The 22,079-nt window shown below is 40.3% G+C and overlaps 1 protein-coding gene across 3 annotated transcripts in view; it reads left to right on the top strand.

The window, feature by feature from the left end:
* RAB6A (RAB6A, member RAS oncogene family) overlaps nucleotides 1-22,079 on the top strand; it is a 64,033-nt gene that overhangs the window by 253 nt on the left and 41,701 nt on the right. The window lies entirely within an intron of this gene.

Below are 22,079 nucleotides of genomic sequence, written 5' to 3'. Positions count from 1 at the left end.
CCCCCCCCCCCACGCCGCGGCGGACCCACCCTGGTGGGGGCTGGGGTCGCGTCTGAGGGGATTTTTCCCCCCCTCTCTTCATTATTGGTGTGTGAGGGGGCGGCTGTGCCGTAACACCACGTTATGAGGGGAAATGGGGGTCTGCCGCCCCCTTCCCGACGCTTTCCGTGGGGTGGGGGGGCTGCCTCGGGGCGTTTGCCTCCCCCTTGCTGAGACTGCTCTGCCTGGTGGTCGCAGCTCCTTCGGTGGACAGGGAGAGACCGAGCGTGGTTCAGCTATGGTTTAAAAAAACCAAAAAAAACCCGAAAAATCCCACCGAAGCCCAACGGCCACATCTCCAGAAACAGTTGCTGATTCATTTGATCCCAGCTCCTCTGTTTTTTTGGGGGGGGGGCAGGACTCTCAATCCTTGGTGTTTTCTATGTAAATATAGCGTTTTTCGAAAATGGAGTTATGTCTTGGCAAAGCGGGTCCAACACTCTAAATATTTAATTCAGTCAGTGAGATTTTCTTCCCTGTCTTTGGAATGAAAAAAACCCCAAACCCAAACGATGTCTCCTCCTTCCTCAGTAGAAGGCCTCTATCTCCAATACTGCATTTCAAATCTTCCACTTAGGAGACTTTTCTGAAAAAATGCTCATTTGTCAGATGCTTTGTGTAATCCTGGTCAGCTATTGAGCGGTCTTTGACATAATGAGTAGGTGCAAAACATTTTCTGTCTCAGGGTGGGGTATTTGTTCCCTCAGCCACCTTTGGTCTCTTATGTGGTAGGAGATGATGAAATACTAGTCTTTCTTTTTTTTTTCTTTTTTCTTTTCTTCCCCAAATGACTTGTATCTTAGTGTTTCCTCACTCATACATAGATGAGCTTGGTGATAAGGCTGCTATTAAAATTATTTACCTATACATCGGTGGTTTCCTTTAGTCTGTTCCTTTAATTTCTTTTTTGTTTTATTTTTTGGTATAGGAATAGCTTCTCTTCATATTAGGGATTCAGAGAGCACAAGTTCAACTTGGGTATTTTTTTGGGGGGGTAAGTCACCTGATCTAGTTGGTGAGGTGCTATTTGGCCAGCCATTTTATGAGGATTTTGGAAGAGGGTCATGTGTAAAAGATGCTCCCCCCCCCCCAAGGTATTTGAGAACAGCTTCCCCCCCCCCCAGGTATTTGATAACAGGAATCTTAAGTATTAGCTAGGAGTTTGCAAAATGCTTGGCTTGTTTTACTGTATTTCTGAGCTTCGATTTCACAAAGCTTTTCAAATACCTCCATGGAAGGTTGCAGCACCTGGTACAGATCTTAAATCTCAGCAGCTCTTAGTTTACACGTGGATTTCTTGCCTAATCTAGCAGACATAACATCAGATATCTGCTTCCTCTAGTCTTTGTCATTTTTTTCCCCTCTTGGCTAATCATCTGTGTTCATACTGGAAGGTTTTAAATCCTGTTCATAGTGTCAGATCTGGAGAGGAGAGAAGGGATTTTATGGGTATAGTGTAGCAAAATACTTCTAACTAAATATACATAGCACTGCAACTGCTGTCTTGACTGTGGCTTATGGATGGGTTCAGGCTGGTTTGAATCTAGCTTGTTAGGGCCCAGCTAGCAGCTGTGGTGTGGGTTTCAGACCTGCCTTTGTCTCAGATCCTGAGTGATGACTCCGTGACTGATCTGCGCTGAACTCGGTGCTAAACGTGGCGATGCCAATGGCAGCGTAGCCCTTGGTGTGTCCACAGCCCACGGGTGCTGCAGCATGGGCATGCTCCAACACAGCACTCGGATGATTCTCGTCTCTGATGGAGAAACGGCTTTTTCTGAATTCAGCTTGAAGCTCTGTAGATATTGCTGTCATGATGTCATTCTGTCTAATTTTTTTTACTGACCAAAGGGTGTATAGCTCCCATTACAAATGGCTCCTGGAAGAATAAATGCCCTAATAATGTTCTTCTGTATGATGGAGATAATTACAGAAGCATCTCTGATGCTGCAAAGGGCGTTCAAGTGGGCTATGCTTAGACGTAGTTCCCTTTGTCGTTTGTTTTGAAGCTTACGGGAAATGTAGAAATAAAGTTTTTATAATAGCAGCTTTCATAAACGAGAAGATCTCTTTGTACAACTGTTGCGCTGGATTGCTGCATTTGCTTCCTGTTTAGCTGAAAGGTTGTCTGCCCTGTTGGAAGGCCATAATTAAAGATACCCTACTGCTGCTGGTAGGGAGGCTGAATGCTTCTGTTTCATTTACATTTGGGGACTTCACAATGACAAATGAAATGTTATGAAGGGCTACGATGTCGAATAGCTGCCTCAGCAACCAAAGCTGGCTAATATCGGACCTTCTGTGCTGACTGTATACAGGCTCTTCAATAAATGTGTATTTTACGGCTAAGAAATTCTTAACTGGAGTTCATTACTGTGCAGGCTTTACAGCCCTTCTGTGCCATTGTGTGAGCAATGACAGGTATCAGAGACAGTATCATTCCATGTGAGATCTGGAAGCATCTCCGGATGTTTTATTCTTATTTGAAAGTGGGATTGCACAGTGGATGCAGTGTCTCATTTTTGCTGGTATCCTCAGCCATATTGTGGGAGTTGAATGTCGTATACCTAGGCGTTCGTGTGGACTGCAGTGATTCTTCCTAGTTATGCTGTTCATCACTAGCTGCAGATTCTCTTTCCTGTGCTAAGATGCTGATTTTTTTTTTTAAAGTCCCTTCTTTCCTTCCTCCCTGATCCCCAAAATCTTTTCTCCCATGTCTGTTACTTGCATTGTCTGCCATTTCTGCCTTTATTGCACCAACTCCTTGAGTGCTTGGTGCCATGGCGAGCAAGCTGACACATCGCTGCAGCTCTCTGTCCATGGGTCCTGCCCGTGCTCATCAGTCGGTCACTGGTGGTGTGTGTTGGCTGAATGACATCAGGTCACTCACGGCTCCTTTCAGGATTTACTGCAAGTCATTGCCTCTCAATAGCAATATGGTTCTTGTGTCCCCCACGCCCCTCCCCAGCCAAGCCTGGGTACTTGCCGCATGTACTGTGGATTCATCACGAGCCTGCAACATAATCCGTGTCCAGCTAGAAGAAGCTTCTCTTTCTTTCTCTCTCTCATTTTTTTTTTTAACTTGTAGTACAAGGATATAGCATTGGGTGGCTAGCAATAAGGCAACTTCACCAGCGCTTGCCTTAATTGAATTACTTTTCTCAATGATTGAAGATTATACAGTTTAGCAGTTTTAAATATGCTAATCTTTACTGAAAAGGCAGAGAGAGCTCTGTGCTGAGGGATTAGATAGAGCTATTGTGTATGTGGGGAAAAAATATGCTTCTTACTGCCTTTGATCTTCTTTTATCAGGTGATTTGCATCAGTCCTAATGCCTCAAGTTTAAGAAATTCTAATTTCTGGGTCACATCAGTTAGTGTATACATCACCTGTGTTAGGGTAGCTTGCAGTAAATATGGTATATATTCAAATATTAATAACATATTTAGTTCTGCCTTGCATAGGAGCACCTCTGCTTATTAATAAATCGATTTTTTGGTTGAGTGAGCAGAACTGAATGCTGGGGTACCACAACAGAAATATTCTTTTGTCACGTGGGTTTATGCTGCAGCTTTTATTGGTGAGCAAGTCTGAAGGGCATTATTAATATGTACAGAAAGCAAAATAAGTCCCTGTTGTCTACTTCTACTGGCATTTCTGTATTGCATAAGATCTTAAAAAATGTTAATTTGTTCTAATTTTCTCTGTCAGGAACCAAGATTTTTAATATTGAAAAAACTGATAAGTACCAGATAATAACTTGAGGAATGTAACTGTTTGGAAACCACTAATGAACTATACTGTTGCATAACAATGTTGGTACAGGCACTGCTGAACAGTGTGATATGTCTTATTAGATAACTGGGGAACTGCAGGTGGTTTGTGTGTAACATGAAGCTGGTGTAACACTGGTCACAGTTCAGCCTCTTTGCAGAGACTGGCATCCCTGTGCAACTTAAAACTCCCTTTTAAAGGAATTCTCAGCTTTATGAGCTCCAGAGAGCTGTTAACTTGTCCCGCCAGTGGTTTAAAATCTTATCCCCTTCCCTCCTATTAATTTCCTAGTGTCTTGGTTTTCCTGTGGCAGGGTGTTCAGATATTTGGGTTTATATTTGGACTATATGCGTTTTCCATGAGTTGCTGAACTTAATTTTCTTGGGTACATCTGGAGGCTGAATATTGCCCCAGTTCTTTCTCTTCTTCATTTCTGAAATAGCCTTTCCTATAGCAATATCTGGAAGAAGCACATCAGACTTGGAGAAAAAGACTTAAATGTTTTGTGGTGCCTGTTCTCATGGTGCCTTTTGATCCCTGTCTATTTGTGGAAGCCTCTGAAGGAGATAGATCTTTTCTTCAAAGGAAGAATAGCTGCGCCTTTCTGCACTTTGGTGTGTTTTTCTCTATCTGAAAAATAATTTGTGAACTTGGAAGGAAAGGATCTTCTTAACCCTTGATTTAAAATAATGGATTTTGTATCTGCAGCTGTTGGTGTGTTTGGTGGTACTTGACACTTTCTTGGCACATTGATCCAGGTTTTGCGAAGCTGATGTCTGAGGCTTTTGCTGAAGCTGTAAATGGGACAAACAGAGAAACAAAGGTGAGGAACCTCATCTGAGGCCACCTTAGCAGAATATCTAGCATTTGGAAATTATCAGAACCAACAGTTGTCAGCCATTCTTCTCAACTTCACTGATCATTAAAAATCTGTCTTCCATACTCAGTTTGTGAGGAAGTAGCTACCTTCCTATTTACCTGATAATTTAGTCCAGGTGTTTAAAGACATTTGTTATGTTCATGCATGTACAAGTACCTGTTGTATATACTACTGTTTAAGAAAAACCCCAAACCAACAAACCAAAACCAGCAAAAACTGTCAATGGTTTGAAACATGGCCCAGAAGAAATGGAATTTTGCTGTCTCTGTGTGAACCATCAGATTTTTCAAGACAATCTCCAAAACTCACCTGTGAGTCCTGTAACCTGCAAGAACAGTTACCTTGTGACAGATGAATGTGTTTCTGAAAGGGTATGGGAGCTCTGATGTGTCTCTTCTGGTATGGAGCAGGACAGGACAAGACTAAAAGCACTATTTTGAAAATTAACTGATATAATCAAAATGATTATGAGTTTGACACATCAGTATAAATTATTTATGGAAGTAGTCTAAAATTGTGTGTCTCGGCAAACAAACAGTAGTCAAAATACGGACTGGCAGTGAAAGTAGAATTTTTCAAGTCTGTTTTCTTGATTTATTTACTGAGCTTACACAAAGTTGGAAAGCTAAATGGATTCTTTCTTTTCTCTTCAGCACAAAACAAACTCTTCTGGCTCTAATATATTGAAGGGCCCAGGGACAGTGAACAATTGAATCAATTACTTTACATCGGATATTTTCTTTTTATGTTCAAAGCACAATGGACTAAATATGTTTTGGAATATTTGAGTAATATTAACTGAAAAAAATTGACTTTTTTGTGTGTTTCAGTAGTATTTAACTCTTACCCAAATGTGGCCTGGTGCATCACAAAAAAAAAAAAGCTAATCTGGGAAGCAAATATTATATGAAACTAAATCTAAGTAAATTCTTTTCATCCATGTGAACTATGTAATGGTTCAGTAACTTTGGGGAGGGGGGCTATGTACATATATTATACTTAGAAAATATCAAACGTAGTGCAAAGGCCATACTGTATGGCTAAGATCCTTTTGAGATGGAAATTGCCTCTCATTGGTTGTCAACCAGTAAAAATACCAACTTAAGAAAATAACCAACCCTAAATGCAAAGCAGGATCAAAATTGGGGGTTTAAGTGGAAAGGCTTCCTACTCCTGATATTGTATGCAACTCAATGTGATTATAAAACATGCTGCTGAAGCCTCCCCCTGTTGGATACATGGACCTGTTTTTTTTGTGCCACTGAGTTCTTGAGCCCCTTGCTTACTTTTGGCTGCCTCCTGTTGAGTCTGTCAAACAGAGTTCAATCTTTAAATTGGGAAGGAAGTCCTTAATCAGCTGTACAGCACAATAGGGCCATTTGTTTAATTTGACTTTTTAGAACAAGGGTGTAACTTTCCTTTTTTGTTCCCTGTTAGCACGTTCCTTCTGCTGGAGGGCTTTAAACCACAATGAGTCAGCGCTGCCAGAATGCCAGGGCATGGTTTCCCAGTCCACTGTATGTTTTGAAAAGACTTCTTGGACTTACGGCATACCCAGGGTGATGCTAACAGGGTTAGTTACAGTGTACACAAGAGAGGCTGAGGAATACATTGTGTGATGTCCTGAAGTTTGACTTTTCAAGTATGTTTACAAAGCCAAACACAAAATCCTTGAGACTTTTGATTGTGATGAGAACCAGTTAGAGAGTATGTGGTCCAAAGTCCTTTTCCTTCTCTTAGGGCATTTTTGTCCACACTGTAACTTCCTCCTTTAGTCCCATCACAAGGACCAGAGCTGGAAATGCCAGTCTCTGCTGTGCTGGAGTCTTAACTGGTAACTCTGCAAGCAAATCCTGCTTGACCTTGGCTAATTTCATGAGTGCAGGTGCCTGCCTAAGTACAGGTGTGCACTGATATCACCCATGGTAGTTGCTTCCATTTTAGTGCACAGAGTTGGGGCATACTTTTAAGTTTCCATGACTTGACTAGCTGCCAGTATCCCCTGGAGATGCCACACAGCTATTCTGAGCTTTGCAGGCTCGTAGTGTTCTCTCATCCAGACATGTGTAGGTGTCATCAACACACAGAATTAAGGCTTTGGTTTAAATCTAAAGCATATTTGCCCAGAACTGAAAGAGTTGGGAAGAAATACTGGAGCAATACTGGTAAGCAGGTAGCTATTTGTCTTCAGACATGGCCAGAACTAGCTGCACCAGTGGGTAAACCTGCTAATGAGAAAATGTTCTTAACTTTCACTTGGTCTCCTCTATGTCTTGAATTGTGACCACTTAAACCTCTGTACTGTTAATGTTTGCGACCATATAAATGAATGCCATTTATCCTGTTAAGTGACTTTTTTAGTGATTTGCTTCTAGGAGAGCAATCGGCAATTGGTGCATCAAATAAAACCAACCCACTCCAACATTTCTGTAATTAATGCAGAGGCCAGTTTATTCCATTCCTCTAAATGCCTCCTGCTACACTTCCTGTACTTGTCTCTGTCTAGGTTTGAGTTACAGCCAGTTCATTTTCTTAATGTTCTTGATATGTGCAACACAAAGGGAAGGGAAATTAAATGCAGAATAGATGTGTAGCTAAAAGGAGAGGGGCTCTCGGTAGGTGCAGTCTCACCGGCAAAGCTCCAAGCAGTGGCTGATGCAGGACTGACAAGATTCCTGTCAGTTTGATCTCTGCCAAGGGGGTCTAAGTAGCTGCTGCTGGAGTTGGGCAGAGTGAATTCCTGCTAACAAGTCGAGAGCTCGGCTCTGCAGAGGCTCTGAAGCTCTCTGCACAGAAATGGGCAGGCAGCATTGTATTAATATGAGCGCAGAAGTGTTTCTCTGCAGCTTGTAGGGCTAGGCACTTCATTTGTTTTAATGAAGGTGTTGCCTTCTCTGGGAGTAGAAAATATTCACTCATTACTGACTCTGTCCTCTTCTGCTGGCACAGAAATGGTCGTGAGAAACCCTACTTGTCAGTCATGGGAGGATTTTTTTTTTTATGGCCTGACAGAAGGAAGGCTTAGCAGAGGAATCTGAACTAGATGAGTGATTGAATCATCCAGTGGATGTCTGAGGTGGCGGAGGAAATGAAGAGAACAAAATTTATTGCAAGTGCTGTGAGCAAAAGCATAGCGTGCACACGGAGGTCAATAAATCTTGGCGAGAGCAGCACAAACTCAGAACCAGGGTAGAGGACATTTGATTAGAAATGCAGTAAGTGGAGAACACTTGCTTTTGGAAAAGCAACCGAATCTGCAGGTAATGTTTCCTGATGAATGCAGTCAGTGTTGTGAAAGTAGATCAACAGGGCTTAACTTTCATGTATAATGGAATTAATTGGTGGTGAAACACTGTGCTGCAGTGTCTTCTCTTTCAAAGGAAGTTCTGACCCCTTTTTGACTCTACTAGGCAGCAGTAGGGCAGGTCCTCATGCTAGAGGTTTGCTGCCTTATTTGTCTTGTCTGTATTACCTGATTTCCCCCCCCCTGCTTCCCCTGGTTTCAGATTGATGCATTTGCTGCTGAAGCAGTTTTTGAGTATTGTGTCCTTGGCTCACTCAAAATGGCTGAAAAATCACTTGTGTCTGCATAAAAGCTAGGATGGCTGTACTAAACCTGAGCTTCTGCTGCTTACTTGGATAAAGCTGTAGGTGAATCTTTCAGCATAGCAGCTGAAAACAGCTGGAGGAGGCTCAAATTAAAATGGCTGAGGAAAGCTTGAGTTTGGTGTATCATCTCAATGAAATCCTAAGTTGTTTGGTTTTTTTCCCCCTTCCTGACCTCAGTTTGCCTTACAAAGAGGTCTTCACAGGCTGGGTCTCTTCCAGCCCCTTGTTTCCAGACCCACCCACCAGTTCAGGTTCTTGTAATTACTTCTCAGCTTTCCAAGCTGCCTCTTAATATCAGTTCTGTGTGTATTCAAAATTATATTCCTATTTTTTCTGCTCTTTCAACTTCCCATTTTTCTTTCCTAGTTGAGTTATCTTTGGCCTTTTTTTGGTGAGCAGTCATTGAAGTGGCTTTTATCCACCATCATACAATTAACTTTGTGACCACAGTTCTTTACCACTCTTTTATTTTTAGTTGCTCTTAAACCTCAGTGTGCCTTGGAGAAAGGGATAGGGTTTTTACTGAAACTGCATAAACAGTAGGCAGATAAAAAGCTTGTGTCCCATAAAATTTACCTCTTTATTTGGATGCTGTAGGGTAACAGCAGACTTCAAAAAAGCTTTTCCCAGTGAAAGCGTCACAATCTTGTAATCATCTGCTGGTTTGGTGTTAAAAAATTATTTTTCTCCCTCTCTGTTCGAGAGTGCAACAGGCTGATAGGTTGCTTCTGTTTATATCTGTAGTCTTGGTGGACTTTTTATGCTGTCACAGCAAGTAATTTACAGTTAAATACAGCCTTGGCCTTAGGAATTCTACAATTTTGCTTAAAAATAAGAGGTTTTTTTTTTCCTCTTCTCTGGAAGACAGCTGGGTTTTTCCCCAAATCATTGAACTGCAGAATATATAGTAAACTCAAGAGGAGCCTTGTGCTAATTACTACATCCATTCCCTCCAGTAAGTCCTGACATCTAGAGAAAAATTTCCCTATGGCATTGTGCGGATGATGTTCTAAATGGTTGTCATCTGTGCAAGAGTTGCACAGCTAAGAATGAGACAAAGACTTGACACCTGGCTTTGCCTGCTTTGTTTCAGGTTAAATCAGTCCTTGTTGTTTCCAGTGTGTCACAAGTCAGAACTGTGCCCCTTGGAAGGTGGAGGAGCAGGTATCCTGGGCTAGGGGTATCTCTGGAGCCTTGATCCCAGGAAGAGCAAAGGCTTTCCAGCTTTACCCTTTGGAAAGTGGAAGGAGGGAAGAAGTGTCCTACATGAAATGCTTTTAAGGAGTTTCAGAACAGCTCTATGCTCTTTCACCAATTTGATGCTTTTCAGGCATTCACCTAAAATTCCTGACTCAAGAATCTGCTTTTACATTTTATCTCCGTGCTGCTTTGATTTCAGTAGTTGATTCCCCACTGCCACCATCAGCCACACTGTGGAAGACGGCAACCAGGTGTCACATAGTATTTACTGTACTTGGTGGCAGCTTTTTTATGCATCTTAATGGCAAACAAATGTGACCTTCTGTGTTTGGTAGTATGTCTTTGAGGTCCTCGAAGAACCCTGTGGTGCACTTAAAGCTGGTTTTGTAGGTATGACAGCCTGAAGATGCAAAATTACCTCCTGTGCACATTTATCCAGGGAATTGCTAGAGTTAGAAATAAGTGTTTTCTGTGTGTCTCAGAGAGTAAATATTACAGTTAAATAGGAACTTAACTAGTAGTATGTCCTTAGAGCCCTTATATGAAGGGATTGTTCCTCTGGAAAATACTGCTGGAGGAGAATATGTATTTCAAGATACTGTATCCCAGCTGGAGTGTAGATAATTCTCCTCTAAAGAATATCCTGCTCCAAACCCAATTTCTCATATAAGCACTTTCTTTTTTTCTATAGTCAAACCCTACAATTCTTTTTGGAATAGCCTTTTTCTAGAAAAGGTCAGAATAAAAGAAACAAAACCAAAAAACTTGTTCCATTGACTATTTGGAACCGAATTCCTATCTTTTAAAGACTAACTTTTAAAATAAATTCTTCTGGATGAGCATTAAACCTTGGGTCTGCAAACCCCTCAGGCTCCATGGCCTCTTTCCAAGGCATTTGTGAAATGCAGCTGAGAAGGACAAGTTTTTTGTCAGCTGGCTTGAACTCCCTACAGAGAGGTCTGTGTCTCAGTTAGGAAGTTTAGAGGCCTGCACATTGAAAGGCTGAAAACTGTTGTGCTGGATTAACATTGCTTAGTTTGCCAGATTAACATCTTTTGAGCTTGAAGTTCTTAATTTGCAGTGCAGGGGGAGCAGGCAGCAGCAATGTCAAGTGTCCATGCTGATGGCCTCTGTTCTGCCCCAGTGTGCAGGAGGAAAGCTGTCACAGCTCAGGAGCAGAGTCATGAAGGAGAAATGGGTAGTGTGATGTCAAAATACACTTATCTCGAATTCTTAACATAAGGTATATGTGTTGCCTAAACTCATACGAGCGTCTGAGGAGACCAGGGTGTGCAACTTCTTAAACTGTACTATTCTCAAGTTCTACGTGTTTTTTGGTTTCTGTTGCTAAAAAAAATAAATCATGGTTGGTTTTTTTTTGGTACTGAAAAACAGGGTCCTGTGCTGCTCTTATAACATGCACTGGTATACATGTTCTACTCTATTTTGATAGCAGCTATTTTCCTCCTGTGTTGCTGTGGAGTTGCATCATATAGGCCAACCCATGTGTATTGTTGTGCAGAGGATTGTATACATCTCTGGTTATTTTTGCACCAGTCCCCAGGTATTCTCCACAGACATCCTTGTCAACTTGGATCAGCAGAGGCTGACTGAATTCGTGCTGTACTTTGTGGAGAGGTGCGCTTAATGAAAGTGCACAGAATGTACTGTGCATTTCTCTTCCTTACAAGCTGCCTCCTTAGAAGCCAGGCTGCATCAACCTTAAATCAGGACTATTTTAAGATATTGTTTGAGCTTCATTCTGAAGAAGTACCTGTGTGTCTGCCTGAAGAATGAGTTTGAGAGAAGAGAGCTCTTGTGGAAGCTGTTCTGCAGCTCCTTGTGTGGAAAGAGTAAAGGTCAAGTCTTAGTCCTTCCAGAGCTGCCCAGAAGATGGTAGGTTCTGGGAATAAGATGGAGTCACTGAGGAGGAAGCTATGTGGAGCTCTCTTTCTTCTTTTTGTTCTTTTTTTCTCCTTCCCCCCCAGGCAGGACAAAAATCGCTACAGTGTGAGAGGGCAGAATTTTCTTTGGGGCAGCATAGCGTAGGGAGTCATGAGAGGAGGGAGCAGGAAGAAGTATTTGCTTGTTTTGCCACGTGGATAATGGTGGTGGGGATACATTAGGAAAAACTTAAATTTGTTAAAGGATGGAGGGAAGGAAAGTCGGTAGTAATCCCTAGCATTTTAATAGGTCTCCTGAAACTTCTCTAATTCGTTGCTTGAAAAGGCTCACTTAGCATTGCTTGTTGTGCTTTCAAGGGCAAAACATTTAGGAAGATAGTGATAGCGTGTTTTAAGGACTCCATTCAGCATGTGGTACAGGGAAATGATGGCTGGATTCCCTGAGCTAGATGATAGCATATGCTGGTTTAGCTTGCATTAGAATAATGTTTAGTGCTGAAAAAGAGTAGAAACCATGAATGTTTCACTCCAGAAATGTATACTCAGGTGGCTGCTGATTTTATCTCGTCCCTTCTGCAGCTGTTCTCTGCCTGAGGATATTGCCATCTTAACATTACGTTCCATAGCTATAGAAAGTCTTGCATGTTGTATACCATGATACCATGAAGGAGAAATTTCTCCTGTGAGACAGACTTAATCTACTCTCCACTTAATCTCTCACCACTGCAATCTGCTGCATGGGATTTTAGCTAGTTTTCTCTAACTCGCTAGTGTTGGTTGCATCTTATAATGCAGGTTTTTTTATTTATCTGACTTGAGCTCATTAAATTATGCAAGTAATAGTTAAGATGGGGCAGGGGGGAGGTTGCATGGAAACAGAGGACAAAGATGGAGGTTGTAATCTGCATACTTATTTAGAGGGGAAATTGGAAGATAAACATTTGAAGTCCTGTAGTGGACTTGGTTAAAGGCTCTATGCTTTGTAATAGTTATCAAGATTTTTGTGTCAAACTTCCCGTTTACACAAATAGCTCCTGGCAGGAAGAATGGCGGTATCCATATTTGCCTGGCTTGCAACTGGGCTGAAGAAGTTGTCTACCTGAACTACTAGCACTGTGAATCAGAAGATTTATTAGGAGGGGATCCAGCTGTGCCTAGGCATTGTGGAAATATGGTGCCAGGTAACTGTGGCTCTAAGGAGCCTAAATGAACCCTTGTGGGTTAGGAAGAAAGGACAAGGATAGATAATATTCAAGCAGAATGACAGATGCAGTGGTGACAAATGTCCTAATGCTGTATTTCTTAGTGACTGCAGAGAGCAGTGTTTAATTAGGAAGGCATCATCTGCAGGAAAAGGTGATGAACCAAACTTCAGATAATCAAATATTACAGGAAAAACTCAGGTCAAAGAAGCACACACAGCTGCTTTTGTTTGCAGAAATTACGTCTTTACCATGCTTTCTCCAAAGGCAATAGGATAGGGAGAGGCAGGTGGGCTGTTTTTGGAAAATTCTGGTTATTCCTATCACAGCAGTGAATCTGGCCCTTACTTCAAAGAGAAGATAGTGGAGGCAGAACTCTAGGTTAAGAGTTAGCCACAGTGGTGTAGAGACCTTCTGTGGATGGCAGAGGATGGAGATGCATTCATACCAACAGTGACCATGTGGTACTGAGGTGTGGGGAAGAGGCCAGCTTTGGATAATCGGGAAGCAGTTTATAGGTGAGCTCTAAAAGAAAGAATTGCAAAACCTGAAGAAACTTCTGGATACTTGAAACAATTAAAAAGCTAGTGGTTTAGGGAGAGGGAGTGCTTTTGTTTGGCTTTTATGTATACAGTTATATATATATATATATAATGTATGAAGGGATGTTGCAGTATAAAAAGTGAACCTGCAATGCACTGAATTCTTCCAGCTCTTCAGACAGAAATTACATTAGAACCCCTTCAGTAACACTTTACAGAAATTAATAATCCAGATGGTTCTCTTAAAAGATAACACTTTACAAGCCTGTATTGTGCTCTTTCATTACAGGCTTCATTGAGATTCTTCTCCAGTTTGCTTTAAGAGGCCAGAATCTGAGATTTCTGTAATACAGGTATTTTGAATAGGGAAGAGGAGAATATTGGGTTTTTCTCGTAGAGAGCTGGAACCCCTCTCAGAAGGGCATAGAGGGCTGTATAGATGTTTAAAGTGGAGGAGAGAAGTAGTTCCCTGTTACAAAAAAATAGAAATAAATCTACTCAGATCCTGTACTGATTAGATTTGGAGCTGAGAACGCAAGGTAGATGGTTAATAATTTTAAGTGTATAGGAATAACAGTATGGAAAAATTTTGTTGAATTAGCACTTTTAGAGGTGCTTTGGGCAGCTAGTAAGCAGGAAGGATGAAGTTCAAATTTCTATGAATAGTGTCATGCTGTGAAGATCAGGGTCTTTAGACTATTTCAGTTGGAAGGGACCTACAACAATTGTCTAGTACAACTGCCTGACCAATTCAGGGCTGACCAAGTTAAAGTGTGTTGTTAAGGACAATGTCCACATGCCTCTTAAACACTAACAGGCTTTGGGCATCAACCACCTCTCTAGGAAGCCTGTTAATTTATGCTGTTTATGCTATGTATTTATTATTATATTTATTTAATTTATGTTCGTTTATGCTGTATTTTAGGGAAAGTTTAGTAAGAATCCCGAAGTCTTGTGGTCTAACAGAGTAAAGAGTACAGGGTTAGAGCTTTCACAACTGTTGTGACACAGCTGGCTGTAAGGTTGTGATAGCCTTCACATAAAGCTGTTATAGAACCATATATTCATCTTCAGTAAAATGGATGCCACTGATTACAATGGGAACCTTGGTGACTAGGTTGGATGTAATGTAATATCAGGCATTTGCATTAGCGTGGGTGAATTTTACCCCTACTTCTCTGCATCTGTAATGGAGGCAGAGAATTAGTGTGCTTTATGTAGGTGTTAGGAGAATGATGTTTCCCATCAAACCCCGGTTGTTTTACTGATTTAAAACAAGAATTCCTTAAACTATGGGCATCCTTCCAATTAACTTTCTTGAATCTCCTTCCTCAATGGAGATACGTTGTCCTTAAAGGTGCAAAATTCAAACACTTTATTTTTTGATGAATTGTCCTAGCACTCCCTCTACAATCTCTGAAAAAATATATATATAAAAAAAGTATAAGTTTACTCTTTTATATTAGTGAGGGCCTGCCTAACCACGGAGTCTTTCAGATTAAGTGAAGTGAATAAGAATGATGTGTTGAGTGATCTGTTGTTAGCTTATGAGGCCTCTTGGTTTGGTTTAGTTTGTCTGGTTAGCACCTTTCCCTAAGAGTTGGTTGTTTTTGCTGATTTAATTCTTGTGGAAATAAACTGATAGCTACATTAATGTGCCAGAAAGGCTTTGTCGTGGTTTAACCCCAGCCAGCAACTAAGGACCACGCAGCCGCCCACTCACCTCCCTCACGTTGGCATGGGGGTGAGAATCAGAAGGGTAAAAGTGAGAAAATTTGTGGGCTGAGATAAAGACAGTTCAATAGGTAAAGCAAAAGCCGCACATGCAAGCAAAGCAAACCAAGGAATTCATTCCCCACTTCCCATGGGCAGGCAGGTGTTCAGCCATCTCCAGGAAAGCAGGGCTCCATCACACCTAATGGTTACTTTGGAAGACAAACGCCATCACTCTGAATGTCCCCCCTTCCTGTTGCGGAGGGACATCACACACAGACCAATGTGATCAAGTGAAGTCCATTTACTACAACATTTGATACAGTTATATACCTTATGCGCTTGTGCACGCGCCCTATACAATACTCTAATTGGTACAATACCCTGTTTCACGCGACACTATCTTATTCTCTATTGGCTGAGCAAGCTTCTTCACGAGGTGTCCAGCAGTCACTTATCTCATTCTTCAGCATCCAGGTGTTGTTTGTCAGGCTCTTCTTATCTTCCTTTTTCCCAGTGTACAAGGACACAGCGTCCTTGTCTGCTCCAGGGTTTTGTAAACTTATGCTTCGTTCCCACCTAATGGCTGGATTGCTCACATTCCTTTGCCCAGCCAAGAAATCCTCAACACCTTCCTCCTTCTTCCCCCAGCTTTATATGCTGAGCATGATGCCATATGGTATGGAATATCCCTTTGGTCGGTTGGGGTCAGCTGTCCCAGCTGTGTCCCTTCCCAATTTCTTGTGTACCCCCAGCTTCCTCGCTGGTGGGGTGGTGTGAGAACCAGCAAAGGCCTTGAAGCTGTGTAAGCACTGCTCAGCAGTAACAAAAACATCTCTGTGTTATCAACACTGTTTTCAGCACAAATCCAAAACTTAGCCCCATACTAGCTACTATGAAGAAAATTAACTCTATCCCAGCCAAAACCAGCACAAGGGTTCAAAGCTGCAAAGGGGATAGTGAGGGATATTTCCTGGTTGAGAAGTATGTGGGCGATTTAGCTAAATGTGAAGAAGGTAGGCAATAGTTCACCTGTCCTTCTGTAATCTATATATGATCTGTATGTATGAGAATTAGCTAATGAAAACTGCTTTTCTCCCTGTTTCTCAGTAGTTCCAGGAGAGGAATCCACTTCTGCTGTCTTGGGAGAAGTCTGAGGCTTGCCATGGGTCACACATCTGAAATAGGACGATCCTATGTTTCTCTTTTTGCCCTAAGATGACTGGAACTGTTCTGAGTGGAAGCTGAATCACCCAGATTCCTCTCTTCCATTTTTGTATAAGCACGGAATACCTATTACAAGGTTAATTTAGCATTATGACAAGACCCTTTTGATGTTGCGAAGGTATCCAGAAGTTTGAAGCACCTTGCTCACACTGAGCTCTTCCAGGTTTTTATTCATGGCATTCCATTTCCTAATATATTTGCCACTTAGAAATAGAATCTGTCTTGGTGTTTTGTAGTTGAGAACACCTCTTACAGTGAGTTAATTAGCCACTGTTGAGATGTTTTTTAAATAGAGGCATTTTATGTGTTGTCCTGTTTGCAGTGTTAAATGAATACTTTCTGTGGGACTCTCCCTAGACAGACTAGTCAAAATGTTTGCATCTTGTGATTCAATTGCTGTGTTATTGCTGGAGCCAGTTTGCCCGGATGGTTCCCAAGAGGAAAATTATTTTAATTTTTTTATTTTTTTTTAAAAGAAAGGATAAACTGCTTGGTCTAGAAATTTCTTTACAGTGCCTTAAGAACTTTTATCAAAGTTCATAAAATAGTGCAAATAAGTCAGATATTGTCCTTTTTTTCCCCTACAAATCAATTTTTTTAATGAAATCTATGTAGTTCAGGAGCAATCCTAAAGGCTGTACTGTTCTGTGTTGCTAGTATCTAATAAATGAACTTACTTTTTCCTTCTTTAAGATGATGTATAGAGTAGTCTTAATGGGTTGCTCTAGAAGCAGGGATGAGGTATCTCCTTATTTCAGCAGCTTTGTGTGCCATCAGCAGTTTGTGTCCTGTCCAGTTAAGCTTTCAAGTGGGAAATATAACAGCTCAAACTAGAAGGGAAAAGAAGATGAAGGTTAAAACTTGACTGCTCCAAGTCAAGTGGCAGGAATTGGGGTGTTCTGGGATGTCTTTGCTGCAAGGATCTTTCAGATGTGCCAGCCAGATGTGACTTTAATAGGCAGCATTGTCAATAGTATTGTGATATTTTCATCTGGTTTTTGAGTCTCTAATAATTTTAAATTTTCCTTCTTTTTTCTAAACTTCATTGGAAAATTATAGTACAGCCACCAGCGTAGAGTTCAGTGTCATGCTTTCTTAAAAGTGAAAATTGGAGATTTTGCAAAGACTCAAGTTATTTTAATAATGTTTATAGAGTGTTGAGGCATGGGGTGGGCGTGGTAGCCTTCAAACAATCAATTGATTTTGATGCGTTCATGGTGTGGTAAGAAAACTCACAGAGGGAATTCAGTTTTCTTCTGGTGTATCAGCAATGACTTCACATTTCTGTAGAATCTATTTATGTGCTAAACTAGCAGGACACTGTCCATGTAACCTGTTCAGTGAAGTGCTTGATTTACCATCTCAATTTGGGGCTGCTTCTGAATGAGACAAGGTGCTGTTTTGCTTCAATAGTTCTGAAAGCTAAAGTTAAGGTAATGGCTATTGAACTTCATCCCAATTTCTCTGTTCAGTTTTGGCTTTTTGTAAGATTTTTTTTGGTCAATTTCTTGATAAAAATATGATAAAACATTGTGTTAACTTTATTAATAGACTGAATTAAACCTTCACGCCTAGTTGAGCCACACAGTTACTTGAAGCAGCTGAACATGTCCTCATCAAGACTTTCCACAAATGTTGAATCGGTTAAATAGCATTCATTGACTTTCACTATCAATAAATGTAGGTTAAAGAAATTTCTTAGGGGGCAGTTTGGTATGCATTCATGACTGCAAAAAAATCTGGGAACTAGTATGCTTTTAAAACTTAATAAAATAGACTTTTCCCCTTACAGCTATCCAAACTTTTCAATCCCCTTTCTTTTTGTGTTGATTTCTGCCTATATTTTCTGCTGTCTGGAGCAGATGTGATTCCTTTTGTATCTGGTGAATACAGCTTTTCATGCACATTAACGTAAACCAAATAATATTTATAGCTGATGATACTGTTGCTCTTAGATTACATTTTCAGAATCACTAACATCTAGAGAATATTGGATTGACCGTCTATGTTTAGGCAAGATTTTTCCCATGTGTACATATCCTGAAGGAGTAGGAATATATTTACACCTCAGTCTTTGACAGTCTTGTGACAGGAGAGAACTGGACAGGTGATTTTTGATCAAGACTTGTTTTAGGGAAGAAGCATCGAATGCACTTCACTGAAGTTCAGTTTTGTAACCAATTTTAAATTGTAACTAAACAATGTAAAATGATTTGGTTCTATTCTTAGACTGTTTACTGTTAAGTTGCTGTTCATCTTTCTGAATCTTACGCCTTAAATTAAAAGATGCGAGACCACTGGAATTTGAATGCTCTGAAGGTTAGAGTGAAACATAACTCATCACAATCCTGGGACTCTGTACCAAAGAAGAAAAGGAAGATAATCTGAGGTTATCCAAGAAGGGGCCTAACTAGCAGCTGAACTTGGTGATTTCAGGTAGCAAATTATAAGGCATGGCAACAAGTCTCTTCACTGATGTAATTTCTAGTGTATGTATTACGATTGTCATTGATAATACTCAAATCTCTGGAGAAGATGAATGATGCAAAATTAAAATTCAGGATTTCTGAAAGTATTTAAGTACTCTTGCATAGGGAAGAGGAATCTCTCTTGTTACTGCATTATGTTCCTCAGATACCAAGATTTGTTTTTGATGGTGGCAGAGAAACCTTTGTGGTGCCTTACCACAGAGATAATGAAACCAATAATTCTGCAGGGAAATGTCACCGGTGCACTATAATTCTGAAGAATGCAGAAGAGTATTCTTGTATTAGATGATGTGTTAGCCTATCGTTTTTAGTTTATCCTATTTTAACAAAAGTGATTTTTGGAAAACGTTGTTGTGGTTGAGGATTTATATGCAGATTCCTGTGTAACCTGCCCATGAATATGGTTTGTTCTGGAAGCAAATACTGTGTTAAAGGTGTTTAAACTAGAAATTCATTATTATCTTTTGAAGGTCTCCCTCTTGTTTTCAAAATGTTTCTGTGGCTATTAGTTTCTCATTTAAACTGGGAACTTAAAAGTGGCAGTAAAATCTGGAAATCTAGTTGAAGGGATATCTCCTCTTGCCACTTTCTAACTTTTTTTTCAGTAAATATGAGCAAATGCTTCATAGGAGCATGGATTGTTCACCTAAAGGTCACTGATTTTGGAGAAGTGAAATGAAGTCTTGAGTATTTTTACATTTAACATGGTCATTCCAAAAGTAATTGTAACTGCAAGAGAAGGAAACAATTGTGTTGATTCTGACTTTATGCCAATCTAAGATACTCGGAGCAGTTTTCTGAATTTGGAAGTGTCGTTTTTATAAAACTGTTTTGTTTGGATCTTGGGATCTAGGTGATGGAGGAGCTCTTAGCTCCTTCCCCTTTTGCAAGAGGAGCTCAGTGCAGAGCAACAGTTGCACGCTTTAAAGAGTAGATCTACACTTCCAATGCAATGTCTGTCCAAAGTGGCTTAATTACTTTTGATCTGTGTATGTAACATTTTATATCTTCCAAGTCTTTTACAAGCATATAATTAGGTATTTAAAAATAAAATACTGGGATGTAAAAATTGGATTTTATGAATGATTAATTACTTAAGGTGTCCTTGTGGATTTTTGCTCAGTGCTGTACTTGTTTTTAATGGCATGTCTGAATGATCTAGCCTGTATGTAATATGCTTCAAAAAGTGAATTAATCCCCATAGGCTTTAACTGCCATCATATATAAAGTGAATATTAAGCTACCCTTGCATGACAATAATAAAACTTAAATGTTGGTCTTCTAAACTTGATAGGTTCAAAATTTTGTGTAAGAAGCAAGTGGACCATTAAAGCAGTTGAAATAATAAAAACAACCCTAACAAAGCCACCACCCAGTTAATAAACAAACATGTAGTTACAGTTAAAGGCAAAGTAAATATTTAATGGATCAAACTTTCCTTCTTTTGGCTTTATTCTATGAATCTAGCTTAGAAACCATTGATGAGGCTAGAAGTGACTTGACATTCAGTATGTATTAAATGTCTCTAATAAATTTATTGCTTTATAAAAATGTTCAGCAATATAACTTTACAAGAGCTCTTTTTGAAACAACCTGACCCAAGGGCTAAAGCTGTTTGGCGAAGATGAAGTTGTCTTAGCATTTGCAATGTCTGCTAGTGTGTTTACCTTGTAAACATACACATAAATTAGAACCAAAATTCTAACTGAAATTTGTGTAACATTAATGCATAAAAGTAGAAATACAGTGGAAATTACCTGTAAGCTATTACATGAACAACCACCACTTTTTTCTTTTGTACTTTCTTGTACTGCGAGCACTTTAGGAAGTGTTAATGTAACTGCATTTCTGCCTGAACTGAAGATGCTACAAGGATGAGGTGTCTCTAAAAGCATTTAATTTGTCTGAATGTGCTCACAGCAAAGCTGTGTGTTTTATCATTGAGTAAACTGGAACAAAGTTAAATAGAGTTGTTCTGAAATTCCAACCTGAACACCACAATCCAAAATTGATTCTTTGTCCAAAAATTGCGTATTAAGGAAATGATTAGCCAGAGTGTTGTGGAGACTATTGGAGTAATAACTAAACAGGGCATTTTAGTAAAAAGCAAATACTAAATGTCATCTGTTCTGACTCTCTGAACTCCTGTTTACTACCCAGCTGCAGCTCAACCCTTACCACTTTGAGGACATTTGAATCAGAGCCTAAAGGAGATAAGTTCTGTAGTATGAGCAGCCTGCTATATTTTGCCTAGGCATACAGGTGCCATTTTAGAGCCCCAATTCACTTTTAGTCCCTGACCTGCTGGGAATATGAAATTAATTTAATCTTTCCTCAGTGGGACTACCTAGAACCCTATTCTGCCTGCTTACCTCAATACCATCCTGTCTTTTAATAATGAGATTATACAAGATTTATTCATTCTCTGATTTTTGAGCTGAATCTTGTAAATCTTCATACTGTAGCTCAAGGAAAGGCAGCCATTCCCAACTAAACTGCAATGGGAATGAAGAGGACTTTACTAACCAAGATCTAGTACCGTTCCTCCTCCTTCCCTTCCCCTGTCATCCTCCGACTCCCCTGCCTCCCAAATCTGGTCTTAAATGTTTTTTTTCCACAGAAGCATACATACAAATATAACTTGGGTTAATATTGGAGATGGTTGTACAGTCTGATAGTGGAATACTTGTCCATGTGTTGGGTGAAATCCAGTGTTTAAAAGCAGAGTGAGGAGTCCAGAAGACATGACTTTGCAAGAACTACTGCTCCTGTTCATCAGCTTTAAAAAAAAAAAAAAAATTTCTGAGATGTTATTGGGAAGCTCCTCCTACATGTCCTGCATGGGATGTCTTCTGCTTTCCAATCTGTACTTACCTGCTTCTTGCCAGCTGAGTTGCTGATTAGGTCCACCTGAAATTCTCTTTCTTATGTTGACCAGCAGCTGAGACCTCCTTCCTCCACTTGCTGTGCCTTGCTGCTAAGAAGTTTTGAATAGAGACTGTGATCACATGGACTTCCTTACTACTGAGTCTTCTTCCTTAGCTTCATGGTCATCCAGACTTGATCAGACGATCCTTGGGACATGTTTTACAATATTTCCGAGTGCTCTTACAGTTTTGTAGATGTGCTGCTTTGTGTTACCAATATTTATACTGAGGCTTGAAGAGCCTTACTTCTGAGGCATTTTGTGAGCAGTTAAAATAATAAAAGTCCTTTGGAGCATATTTTAAGCCTAATTAGATACTTGTTTTAAAAAGCTTTAACTGTGTAAGACAAGAAGGAAAGCTAAATCTTCAGGCTGTGGTGAAAAATATCCTGAGACTATAAATGTTGGGGTTTTTTTGTTTTGTTTTGTTTTTTCATTCCTGGCAAATAAGAAGAGCCTGTGCAGCAGTCTTTGAAATGCAAAGGTGACCTGCGAGTACCTTAGTTAATTACCCAAGCTTAATGGCGTGCAACCCCCCCCCCCACCCCCCCCCCCCCCCCCCTCCGCCGACCACCC

The sequence above is a fragment of the Haliaeetus leucocephalus genome, unplaced genomic scaffold (assembly GCF_000737465.1).
Source record: "Haliaeetus leucocephalus isolate CR32 unplaced genomic scaffold, Haliaeetus_leucocephalus-4.0 Scaffold536, whole genome shotgun sequence".
Classification (NCBI taxonomy): domain Eukaryota; kingdom Metazoa; phylum Chordata; class Aves; order Accipitriformes; family Accipitridae; genus Haliaeetus; species Haliaeetus leucocephalus.
This window is presented reverse-complemented; position numbering and strand designations above follow the sequence as displayed.